This window comes from Lissotriton vulgaris, chromosome 4_1, assembly GCF_964263255.1.
Source record: "Lissotriton vulgaris chromosome 4_1, aLisVul1.2, whole genome shotgun sequence".
In the NCBI taxonomy this organism is placed as follows: Eukaryota; Metazoa; Chordata; class Amphibia; order Caudata; family Salamandridae; genus Lissotriton; species Lissotriton vulgaris.
Genome location: NC_141691.1, coordinates 242856741 through 242869922, shown reverse-complemented (window position 1 = coordinate 242869922; position 13182 = coordinate 242856741).

Genomic DNA, 13182 nt, shown 5'->3' with positions numbered 1-13182 from the left:
GTTGCGTTAAGACGCTCAAGGCACAACCTTCCCTCTCGTGAACATATAACGTGAATGGCTTACTGTAGTCAGGAGTACCTAACACAGGAGCCGAACACAATGAATCACGTAATTCAGAAAAACTTTTCTGACATTCCTCCGTCCATGGTAAAGGAGTTGAAACATCCTTGCACGTAAGAGCCACTAATGGTTTCGCTAGCAATGAAAAATTTGGAATCCATTGCCTGCAGTACGACGTGATACCTAGAAAGGCACGCACATCTCTTTGGGTTGTTGGCACAGCCATTCGCGCAATTGCTGCAATCCTTTCTGGGGTCAACCGCCTTCCCTCCTTTGACAATAAGTGACCTAAATAGGTAACTTCTTGACAACAATATTGGAGTTTAGAAGGTGACACCTTGTGATTTAACTCGCAGAGATGTTGCAGCAACGACACCGTAGCAATTTTGCAAATGTCCTGAGTATCAGCAGCCACCAATAAGTCGTCGACATATTGGATTAAGGCCGCACCAGCCGGCAACGTAAACGCATCCAGTTGACCCTTCAAGGCTTGACTGTAAATCGATGGACTTTCACAGTAGCCCTGAGGAGCACGTTTGAACCGGAAGCTGCGTCCACCGAGAGAGAAACCGAAAATGTCTCTGCTTTCCTCTGCGATCGGGATGCTGAAGAACGCATTCTTCAAGTCAATCACCGAAAACCACGATGCAGAAGCTGGAATCAGAGTCAGTAGCGCCGTGATGTCAGGCACAACGGGGAACTGAGGAACCACAATTTTATTCACCTCCCGTAAATCGATAACAAAACGATAAACAGGCGGTTTTGAAGGATCAGTACGTTTAAGAATGGGCAGCACAGGGCTGTTGCACACATTTCCCCGAGTCTCTTCAATAACGTCTTTCTCGATCAGATCATAAATGATCGCTAACAGTGCTCGTTCACCATCAAGAGAGATACGGTACTGGGGAATACGTGGCAATCGCACATTAGATTTCAACTGAACAACATAAGGGGAGATGTCAAGCAGGCCCACATCATTGGGACCTGTTGCCCACAAAGACGCAGGAAGAGAACTCAATTCCGGTGGAAGCTTATCGAGAGACAAATACATAGGTGAGACAACCCTCTCTCCCAACGTAAGCTTTACACCCGCAGGAGAACAGTACAGAGTTGCATACAAACGTTTAAGCAAATCCAGACCCAAAAGATTTTCACCACACCCAGTAGTCAAAATCAATGGAGCTTGAAGTTCACAAGGCCCATTTGTAAGGGGCAAAGGGCGCGAAACTGGATTGCTAACGGGGGCGCCAGAGAATCCAACGGAAACATTTGTTAAGCCAGACAAAGGTGCGCCAGGGAGTTTCGAATGCATAATAGAACTTTTCGCTGCACCAGTGTCCAACAGAAAAGGCTCAACGACGCCCGATGTAGCAACTGCGACGTAAGGCCCTCTCTGATCAACCGGAACTGATACCACTCCCTCTCCTTGTCTTTGGCTGTCCTAGTAGTTACTGTCGTCAGTTCCCTGATCGACATAATAATCATCTACATTGTACTGCGCAGATCGTCCTTGCGATGATCCACGTTGGTCGAAACAGTTATTAGAATTAGATGAATTATCAGAACGATCATTCTGAGCACCACGACCTCTACCACGTGACGTCTGCTGTGAACCACCACGACCTCCTCTAGATGAATTACTACTATTACGATCGTTTAGAACAGGACAATCGAATTTGATATGACCCTCCTGTCTACAATAAGCACATTGATTGTACCCTAATGATGATCTTTGGAAAGAGGAGTCATTACGAGGTTGTGATCAGTTCGATTGCGACTGCGATCTATTCTGTTGGGGTGCATTCTGATTCGAACGTGGAGGAAACGCCTGCTGTAGCAACACTTTAGTTTTAAGCTCTTTCGTCTTTTTCTCAGCACGGTCGTTCTCCTCTTTCTCTCTATTCTCATAATATTGTGCTGTGGCCAATATCTGAGCTGAGGTAGAAACGGCCCATGCACTTTCTGAATTCTTTAATTTATTGCTCAAATCGGGCAATAAGTTTGAAACAAATTTATCCACGAACAACCGTTGACCACCCTCAGTACCCATATCCTGTCCACTATGGTCAATGAATGCCTCCTCGAACCTTGTAAAGAAGTCGGAGACACTCTCGTCCTTCTTCTGTTTACAAGCCGACAATTTGTCCCAGTTCACCCTCAGAGCTGGCATAAGAGTTTTCATTAACGTTATTATTCTTTGAGGAAGATCAGCAATCAGCTGGTCAGGTTTAGCACCACCAGTTTGTCGGGCATCCGCCGCTACAATGGCAGCCCAAGCACCACCTAATTCATTCGGATGATTCTCCTGACGAATCTTAGCCCACACCGGTTGCGGTACGATATTGCCAAACAGCATGTCAATATCGGCGAGATTCATTATCGTAGCATCTACGAGCTGCGATAATTCCTTATAGTACCCTGCAGGGTTTTTGCGAGGGTCAGGCAAAGATTGCTTCACCTGTAACACTTCTGATCGTTTCCACGGGAGGTGTATCCACACTCTCTGAAAGAACGGCAAGATCGGAGGAGCAGCTGCAGGATTACCTGGCATCCACACTGGTGGAACTTCGCGCATAGGAAACTGACCAGATTCATCTGGCTGTCTTTCGATATCCTCAACAAACAAGGCTTGGGGTATAGGAGTGGGACGGAAAGATAGCAACCGCTCAACCGCACGTCGAACGTTGGTATCCACTATCAGTCCAGTCGAGAACTGAAGCTGTAGATCGGACAAAGCGGTCAGCACCTCGTCAGGTGCATCGGCCGATATCTGATCGCGAAGGACCTTACACATTTCCTCGAACACAAATCTTTGGGTTGGTATATTGAATTGACAAAATGTGTCGAGTACAATACGGGGTGGATTTCTAAGAGGATGTGTCATCCAACCCATCGCCATATTTTATAGCGAAGCGCGTTCTCTGTTACCAGGAAGCTGACTACGTCTTTGAAGACCATCGGAACCAGCGGACCCAAGAACAGGTCCGAGTGAATGAAAGAAGTTAGCCGCAACAGGAGAAGTGCGACTACGAACAGAGGGAGAAGTATAGGACACAGGACTGACAAGAGAAGAGGTAGAAACAGAAACTACAGCAGGAGTTAACAGAGCAGGAGCAGTAGCGGGAGCAGGAGTATGTGGAAGTGGAGGAGCAGTAGGGATAGCAACAGACAAAGGAGCAGGAACAGTCGGAAGAACGGGTGCAGGTTGAGGAACAGGCTGAGGAATAGGCGGTGGAACAGGTACAGGAGGAACCACAGGAGCTGCGGTACCCTGTACATATGGAGGTGGTGACTTCAGAAGATAAGACATTAGAGAATCCTCAACCGGTTCTTCCTTCTTATCCGACTCCATAGGCAAAGCAGGATAACATTTATCTATGGACATACGCTGTAGCCTATCGAACACTTCCTTTTCCTTAACCTCCTTATCACGCTGAAACTGCTCTGCTTTCTTTACAATGGTAGCAACGCTATCTCGCTGATTACGTTTAGTCTGTCTGATTTCTTTCTGTCGGGCTTCTTTACGCCACAACCGAAAGGCATCAAACATGGCCGGCCTTGACTTTTTCTCGAACAATTTAGCCTCTAGGTTGTCTAAAATCGGGGTCTCAAAGCTACCATGAGGTGGCCAACTAAGGACACCATCCTTCTTCGTGTAACGGACCCAGTAATCATTAAAAGTAATCGGGCCTAGCCCATGCTTACTGTACAGTTCATAAGTCGGAGTTCCAACCGGAGGTATCGGACACGAGTCCTCCAGTCGGGAATCCACACCACAAGGTTTGAAACAACTAAACAAAGTACTGCGACTAGGCATCTTGCACACTAGCCGAGTTTCACAAACTTCAAGGGTTACGGGATTTACCAAGTCCCAGCAAAGAGCGAAAACCCTCGGTTTTTGGCGTCTGCAGTCGTCAAATATTACAACAAAGTACCAAGAACCACAAATGCAATGGAACCATGCAACAACTAAGAACCACAACCAAGAACTCTGGGAGCGACCCACAAATACTTAACTCAAAGATCGATGGCGTCACCAGGAAGGCCCGTCAATCGTCTCGCTCTACCAAGATCTACGCCAGGCGCCAAAACAGGTCTACAGTCAGGGCAGCAGTCCGTCGCAGCCGTCAGGAGGTGGGAATCTTCGCGGGAAAAGTCTTCGGGCCACTTATTTCGACAACAGGATCGATGAAGCGGAGTGCACCTTCCCTCGGAGATTTCACACGAAGTTCCTCACGATCGTCGGGCTTGGACCGGTACCACTGATGCAGCCCCATGTTGGGCGCCAACTGAAGGACTGGGTTATTTAAGACCCAGCGGTGCCAGGGAACAACACCTGAAACCTTCGTGGGTAACCTGCTCCGGCGTACAAGTGACAGAGACACGGGACACTTCCTTTTGCGTCAAAGATTCGAGCTTTATTTACTGCAGGGAACACAGAAGTCACGGCAAGTACAACATGTGCTACTTGTGGAGACTGCTTCAAATTGGTTCTGTGGATCGCTCCTTTTATACACAATTTGCCCATAAGTTTGCATAGCAGACAAAGGTTTACAACCCGGTTCCCACAATTATCCCCGAGAGGGGTCGCTTTGGTCACTTTGATACTCATAAGGTCCGAAACATAAGTGCAGAAACATTTGGCGGTTCCCAACTGTAAAAACCCATCTTCCCATCATTAGTGCATTCCAATCAGCAAAAAAACAGATCGAAGTAGGAACAAGGACAGGTGCAGAGGAAGATGGAGACAGTGGGGAGATCGGAAAGGGTGTAAAAGGGGAGGTATCGGGAAACACGAGATACAGGCATCAAAGGGACGTGCCTAATGAGATGCACGGCTGAGACAATAAGCCGGTACGGCAAGATGAGCCTCGAGCGGCGCCATCTGCCTTACAGTATCATCCCCCTCATCATAAAGACACTTACAAAGGACATGTGTCTTCCGCAAATATCTTGGGAGTCCCAGGGTCGCGAAGCGGACAACGTCCGTTCGCTGGCTACTTGAGGGCAAGAGACAAAATGGATGCCGTATCTAAGATGGAACCCGTGGGTACAGATAGAAATACCCACGTAACAGACGAACGGTTTAGGTTAGTACAGCGAAACTGCGTACACCCACTAAACTCGTCATTTGCGGTTCATAGATACCAGACTCGACTATATTCGTGCGAGTCAAAAACACCACTTACAATTGTCACGGAACCTCATGTTCCTGCACAACATGGATTGCACAGTTCATGCCGTGCAGGACCGGGCTTTGGCATACCTCTGTGCTGCAGTACTAAGGCTCACATATGAGCCTTAGTACTGCACCACCAGGGGACCGCCAAGGGACAGCCTGCCAGACTGTAAGAAAACTTCTGGTGGGCGGTTGGATTTCAATCGACTTTGACAGTGTGGGAGCAGAGGCGTGGTGGCCGCACCCACACTGCCAAAGTAATAATTAGGCCCTAAGTCTTCAGGGCAAATTATACCAACCACCTTGTGTCATGGGCCTTAATAGATGGCGACAGTTATTCCTAGGAAAAGAAAGACTTGTAGAAAGAAGAGTTTACACTTGCAAGGCACACATTGGGCCTTATCCCTAACATAGATTGTACCTCTACACCTGCAATCCGACATAATGGTTTCTGTAGTGGAAACTTTGGTGGTCCGACTTCAGAATGTCACAATTAAATGCAACAAAAGTCAATTTCCTGCCATTGTGTCCTGTATTCAGTCATCTGGCAGCATCTTATTCTCTTCTGGTTTCTACACTAATAAATAAACATGTGAATGTACCACTAAGCTCAAGCAAGCAGGCCTTGTTAGGGGATAAACAATCCAGTGATCCATGGAGGATCTCAAAAGTACTCCATGTAATGCAGTAATCCCATGTCTCTCTTGTAGGTTGTGAAGTCAAAGGGTCTGGCACAGTTGCACTCTGCTGCCCTGTTCATGATTACATTATTTTCTGGTCTACTCACTATGTTTTCTCCAGAAGAGACCTACATATTGATTCCCATTACAAGTGTTCTACATGAATTTGCATGCACATTACTCACCATCATATTGCTCAACTGCTCTTCACATGGGGACCTCAAAAGGGGCACTTGACTCCAGTTGGTTACCACAAAACTTCACTCAACTCCAATTAGTTCCCATACAATCAAGGTACTGCACTAATTCTGAATGTTTTATTGGGTACACAAACTGGCCCTGTGAGCCTGCATCTCAAGTAGAAGATCTGAACCAACCACTCACAAAGGGATAGCTGCAGCGATAAGAGGATTTGTTGCCCCCTCCATTAATCAGAAGATCCTCAAGGGCTGCAGAGAACCGGAAAGAGGATTGGTTGTTCTCCCCTATTATTAAGACCAGACTCTAAGGCCTGTAGATCGCCCTGTATGCTGAGATTCTTGAATGGCAGTTGAACAAGCCAACAGTGCTGCTGAGATTGGTGTCTTTTAGCACTTCTCAGCCTGATCAAAAATGAGTGTTACAGAGTGGACCACTCATTATCGTCATCATCATCCACATAGAGGCTGAAATAAAGACCATCTTGTATCTGTTGCTGAAAGGCAGAAGGGACAACTGGGAAAGAGTCTAGAGCAAACCCCATTTTGCAGCACAAGACACAAATTTGATGGACGGAATGCAGAACAAATCAAAACACTCACCCCCAGTCAAGAGATCTGAGTTAAATCCATCATTATTTTGCTCACCATGCCACCCCAGTTTAGACGGGGCCATATGCAAATCAATCTTGACCCTGTGCCTCATGGGAACAGTCCAGTCCGAACTGCCAAGTCGGGTCCTCCCCTGGACCGGAAACAAGCATACTAGGACCAGTTTCAGGGTTTCACCCCTCATCAGCCATGATAGCTTGATTCCAGTGGCACAGTGAGCCCAGGACCCATGTCTGGGCATACCTGGCGCACTTAGGGCGAGAAAGCAAAAGACACAAAATTGATGGATGGAATGCAGAACAAATCAAAATATTCACCCTCAGTCAAGATATCTTGGTTAAATCCATCATTCTTTTGCTCACCATGCCACCCCAGTTTAGACTTGGCCATATGCAAATCAGTCTTGACCCTATGCCTCATGGGAACAGTCCAGCCCGAACTGCCAAGCCAGGTCCTCCCTAGGCCAGAAACAAGCATCCTAGGACCGTCACCCCTCTTCAGCCAGGATAGCTTGATTCCAGTGGCACAGTGAGCCCAGGACCCACCTCTGGGCATACCTTGCGCACTTAGGGCGATAAAGCAAAAGACACAAAATTGATGTACGAAATCCAGAACAAATCAAAACATTCACCCTCAGTCAAGAGATCTGGGTTAAAGCCATCTTTCTTTTGCTCACCATGTCACCCCTGTTTAGACTTGGCCATATGTAAATCAGTCTTGACCCTGTGCCTCATGGGAACAGTCCAGCCTGAACTGCCAAGCCAGGTCCTCCCTGTGCTGGAACAAGCATCCTAAAAGAAAGAGTGATGGATCAGACCCCATAATATGATATGATAAGTTTAAGCAGTTTGATTTGGGTAGACAGTTATCCTCTACCTAATATCCATGAGACATCATCAGCAAGGAGTGCTAGTGGTTTTGCTTCTCTAGATTTTGTGCATGCATCTTACTGGGTAGAACTTGAGAAGAATTCATCCCACAGGTAGGATGAAAGCTAGATACTCCAAGTGACAGCAAGGTTTAAATCCTTAGAATTAGTTACCTCCTATGACCCTCTAGAAACATCACCCACATTCCATACTCTCACAGTAGCAAACAAAACTAACACTGCAGCTCCCAGAGCTGGGCACACACACCTGCTACAGAGTGCCTGGATACCCCGATGGGTGATATGCTTACTATAATAACATAGCATATCATAACTTCACTAGTTGTTACAGGCATATACACACATGCACTGTATTTGAACTCCAAAAACATAAATAAACATAAGAACCACCATGTCTACTCCAGCAAGTAATCATTCAGTAGGCAACATCTTCAACATATAACTTGTTTTGCTCTCCTTCATTCTTTTTAGGGCATCTAGTCCCACCAGAAACCTTGGACCTACTGGATTTTAGGCCTACAGAACCTACATAGTCACCACTCAACATATTCTCCTGCATGTTTAAGTAATCATTAGATGAGCCATTCTCATGAGCAACCAAAACATTTCCCTTTTACATCTAGATTTTTAGATCAACAGTCTTCTACGTGCACCAACACAAAATTAGAAAAAAAATCCTTAACATTTTATATGGGTCAGAGTACATTGTTATGCTATTGCCTCCACTAGATGGAAACTTACATTCTAATATCATTGTCCGCACTAGTTGGAAACCTATTTTGCATTCACTGTCAACTCGTCAAACTTGTCACCTACAATTTTCCCTGGATCGAAAAAATCATGAAAAATTAGTAGGTTGTAAAGGCTTTCTCCCAAATAACTCTCCTCTGACAGCCAGTTTGATTGATTTCTTAATTCTTTTATTGAATTTCTCCATGTGACTATTGCTCTCTGGTTAATACACAGCCACCCTTTTGTATTTGAATTTACATCTGCTGAAATGTAATTCAATTTTAAGACTTCTAAACTGTGGCTCATTATCAGAAATCAGTTTGGTAACCTTTCTCTGTAGAACAAATCTTACAGGAATACTATCACTACCTCCATTGCCAACTTATTAATCATACACACTTAAGCACACTTTGACAAATAGCACTGAAATAAAAGCGTCAGAGCATGGTAGAACAGTGAAATATCCACACAATAAATTTCCTCCAAGCTTCAATTGGAAGTTCAACAGGTTGCAAACTGACTGCACATATTTTATTGTCTCTTCTTGCAAACCACACATTTCCTTACCCAACCTTCAGCCATGATATCTAATTTTAACCACCCAAAAAATTCTTTAGTTCTTCTTTGTGACCCACACATCCATGGATGCTCATCAACTTCCAGAAAGAAAATCCTATTTGAAGGGACAAATCTCTTTTCCATTCTCAATATTTACTTCCTGCTGTTTTTTATACGTATTCTTGTTTCTTTTTTTACATTTTTTTTTAGTATGGCATACAACGATATGAAATGCGAGAAATATCTTTATCATGTTATATTTAAATTCCTGGTTGAGAATCGAGTTATATCACAAAAAATGACAAATGTTTGCATGCTCTATTCACCTATCTCTGAAACACATAGGAGAAGGAAGAATCATTTTAAGGAAGATATAAAAGAAAACAATATCGACTTAATAATTACAGGTAAGTCCCATGTTGCCAAATTATCAAAATGGTAAGAAAAGTCCCATCTTAGAAAAAAGTTTACCTTACATAATAAAGGAGACTCCATAGATGTCATTAAAAATCGCAACCTGATCATTTAGTTTGTAAAATCTTTCATGTTGTGCCATCAGCATAATAGCTTCTGACCACTCTTCAAACGTTGGAAGAAGACATTTTTTCCGGCTCTTGAAAATACATACCTTAGTCACCACTAGGTCTGAGTCTAACCACCTTTCCTTGTGGTTTAAGTCCTGCATTATCATGCACATCCTGTAGGCTGACCAGTTTCAGGGAGGGGATAATCTTCAACTTGCTGATTCCCCAGAACTGTTTCCAAAGGGAGTCCTAAATAAAGTTTCAGTGATGAGCATGATCAAAGAATGTGAGCCAGAGCTCCAGTTGTCCCTGGACATCTCCAGGAAGTGTAATTAGGTGAAAGCTTGGTTCTGTTAAGTTTCTCTGATGACCAATGGCAGGTATGTATAACATTAGCCTGGATTCTCGTAGACTCTTGTCATGATTGTATAGTAACTCTGCCCAATCTTCATCTGTATATTGTTTTAACATTTCTGCTACTATTTATGTTGTAAGAATTTGGCCATGGTTTGGAATAAAGGCTTTCTATCAGGATACTGTACAAGCCAGAGACCAACTTTCTGTAGCCCCTGCATTTTTCAAGATAAGAGTGCAGGGTAGAGCCTTTTATGTTAACAGGCTGTTTCCCCAATGACTTGGATGCACATGAGTAAAGTTAGTTCTGGTTAGGATCCAGGTGGATATTGGATTGAAGGGACAAAATGATTTCAAGAAATTGTTTGTCAACAGATGTTCTAAGACCCTGATACAGCTCATCTCCTAGGTATGCCAAGCTTTTGTTTTAACACTTCAGTCGATACGGAGTGTGGTGTAACACTACAGTCAACACTGAGTGGAGTGTAAATTGTGGACTGCATTTACCGGGATGCAATGAAGAAAACCTTTCTGGGATGTGATGCAGTGTCTGGCCACACCCTTTTCTCTGCCCAAACTGATTTTCATGACATCTTCTACTATTTATCACATGTTGCTAATGTTCCTTTTGGTACAAATTACATTCCAGCCCATTGATTGCACTTCATCCGGCCTGAGCCAGAGAGTACGGCCCAGGTGAGGAGAGTATGGCCCAAGCCAGAGATTCTGGCTTGACTGCGGATGTGAAGATACGACTCATAAATTACCTCTGTGAATACCAAAAGTCTGGCTTAAATGCGGATGTAAAGATACGACTCATAAATTACCTCTGTGAATACCAAAAGCCGTAAAGTTAGACTTTTGTTTCAGATTGCCTTTGTTGATAGAGCTCAATATCTCTAGGTCCGAGTCATTTTTTTCAAATTTCAGGAAATACACTTGTACTGCCTAGACTTTTTCTGCGGGTATACCAGTCATAATTTAAAGCCGGGTCCTCCTGAATCTCTGCAGCAAAATCCAGCAACTTGGTTTGAGGTCCTTAATATCTCATATGAACTGCACCTTTCTTAAGAATTATTTTACCTGTAAAATCTACATATTAGCCAAATGCTTTACATTTTTTTTACCATGCCTATCTTTTAGGCTTTCACACATATGCTGCTGTGTGTGCCAATTCCTTTTTTCCATTTCCCTTAATTCGGTATCCTACTCTTCTCAATGGTGTGTTAGATACACTGGGTGATCTGCCCTGGTATTCAGTCTGATGCCTCCCTCTTATTGATGTGGGCATCCTAGCATGATCTCACCTTGCTATGCTACCTAAAATTGCCTCCAGCTCGTGTACCCTGAAAATTCATTTCATTCCCATAAAAAAATCTAACTCCATTCTATTCCATGAGTAACCTTCGGGTTTAGTATTTGTTGGTGATAATTTCCTGTTCTTTTACTTCACTAAATCCCTACCTGGGGTCCTGTACGAAGAACATACATCCAACATAATCATAACTTTCTTGCCATCAATGGTAACAGTACAAACTATGTAATTTCCTCTTCCCACTGCCAAAAATGCATTGGGAATAACCCTGAAGACATCATCTTCATCCACTTCATTAGTAACTACGTTCACTTTCCTGACACTCGAACCTTTACAACTCTACCAAAATGCCCCTTCCTACAACTATTACTATATCAATCAAGTACTTGGCAGAATTTGAAATTCCCTGTTTAAGTTTTACTGCGCAGCTGTCCAAGCGCATTCAATATATCCAAAGTAAGATTAATAATAAAGTCTTAGTAAAAATAAAGCGTCGCTCACCAGGATTTCTTGCGCTAAAACGATTACTGTCCTCAGCGCGCTGTTTAAATGTAGTAACGTCGTCTCTGCTCCACGTCGTCCACTAAGAAGGTCAGAATTTCAATAAAAAGCGGTACACAGGCTTCTCAGAAATGTAAAAAAAATCATCCCACTCTCGTCGCCAGTTGTTAAATTGATGAACCACACACCAATTAAGTAGAAAGTGGATTTAATATAATAGCAGAGCAGGTACACAGCCAGACAGGTTAGCAGTCAGGAGTAACTGAACACATTGGAATACAACTAGTAGGAACACTCTGAGTGCAATGTAGAATGAACATAGTTAAAGCAACATACCTGTATTACACAACATAACACATACAGCTAATTAATTTCCTCTTTGTATCGGTACCAATTCCTTCAGCTTATTGTTTTTGTACTACTTTCCTGCTTCCTACATGACGATTGACCTCTTCCCTCCTAAGGATACCATAACCTGCTCATAATTTATGTGCTGAAAGTCACATGTAGCTGCCAAAGTTCTCAGCGTAGCCGCATCTTTGCCAGTACAATCCCCCTCTTCTCGTTTCAACAATAAAATGTGCATCTTTTCATGAAAGTATCATTCGTTCTTCCATAGCATTCACTCTTTTTTCTACATTTTAGGCAAACCGCCCACTTAAACACATTTAAGTTGTCTCATTGCCTAACTTTGGTAGGAATATAAACTGCCTCAAACCTTAACCCAAAGACAATGCCAGGAAAATGTCCTTTTTACTGGGCAGTTGAAACCTTCCGAAACCTCCAAATAGGCCATAAAAGCCTACAACCCGTTTGCCCAATCCATTACTAGTACTCCTGAGACCTGCATAAATAGAGGCAATGGCTAAACACTATCCTAAAGGCGATAAAAGAGTAAAATGAAGTTTAAAAAACAAGCATTGTCAATAACAATATTAAAAAACATACTAACCATCTACAGTAATTCTAATAGAACAATATGGATGCTTCCCCACAGGCAGGTGTAGGTATAACAAGTTGATAAACACGTTTTTTCAGTTTTAATGCACATTACAGGAAAATATGATTCTTATTCTCACAAAGAAAATGTGCTAGTGTCTTTAAATTACTCTTACACACTATAAACACCAAAGGATGGCTGGAAAAAAACAATAAAAGAATAAAAAATTAATTAAAGAACTGCGTCCTCTCATCGAGGAGTGCCACATGACACTTTGCTGCTGTTTATGCAGAAATTGGCTTTTTTACATGCGTTACAAATCCGAGCAGCAGTTCTTCGAATCAACGTGGCCTAGTAACACCATTCTTTTCAAGACTCCACACAGTTCAGTTACTAGCACGGTCTGTCGGCCTTTGTGGAGCACTTGAAAACCAAAGTGCCTATTGTTCACTTCTCAAGTGAGGCCTTGTTTTGGGTATTAGATATGTCTTGTGCGAACCACTTGCAGCGAAGGCAGAATCAGCTCCGGTGTTAGGGTGTTCTTAGGTTACAGAACGATGTGCCACAGTGTATTTAAGTATGTACATGAAAGGGAGATTCGTTGTCCTGCATGGTATAGCCGGGTGAGAACGTTTCTTATC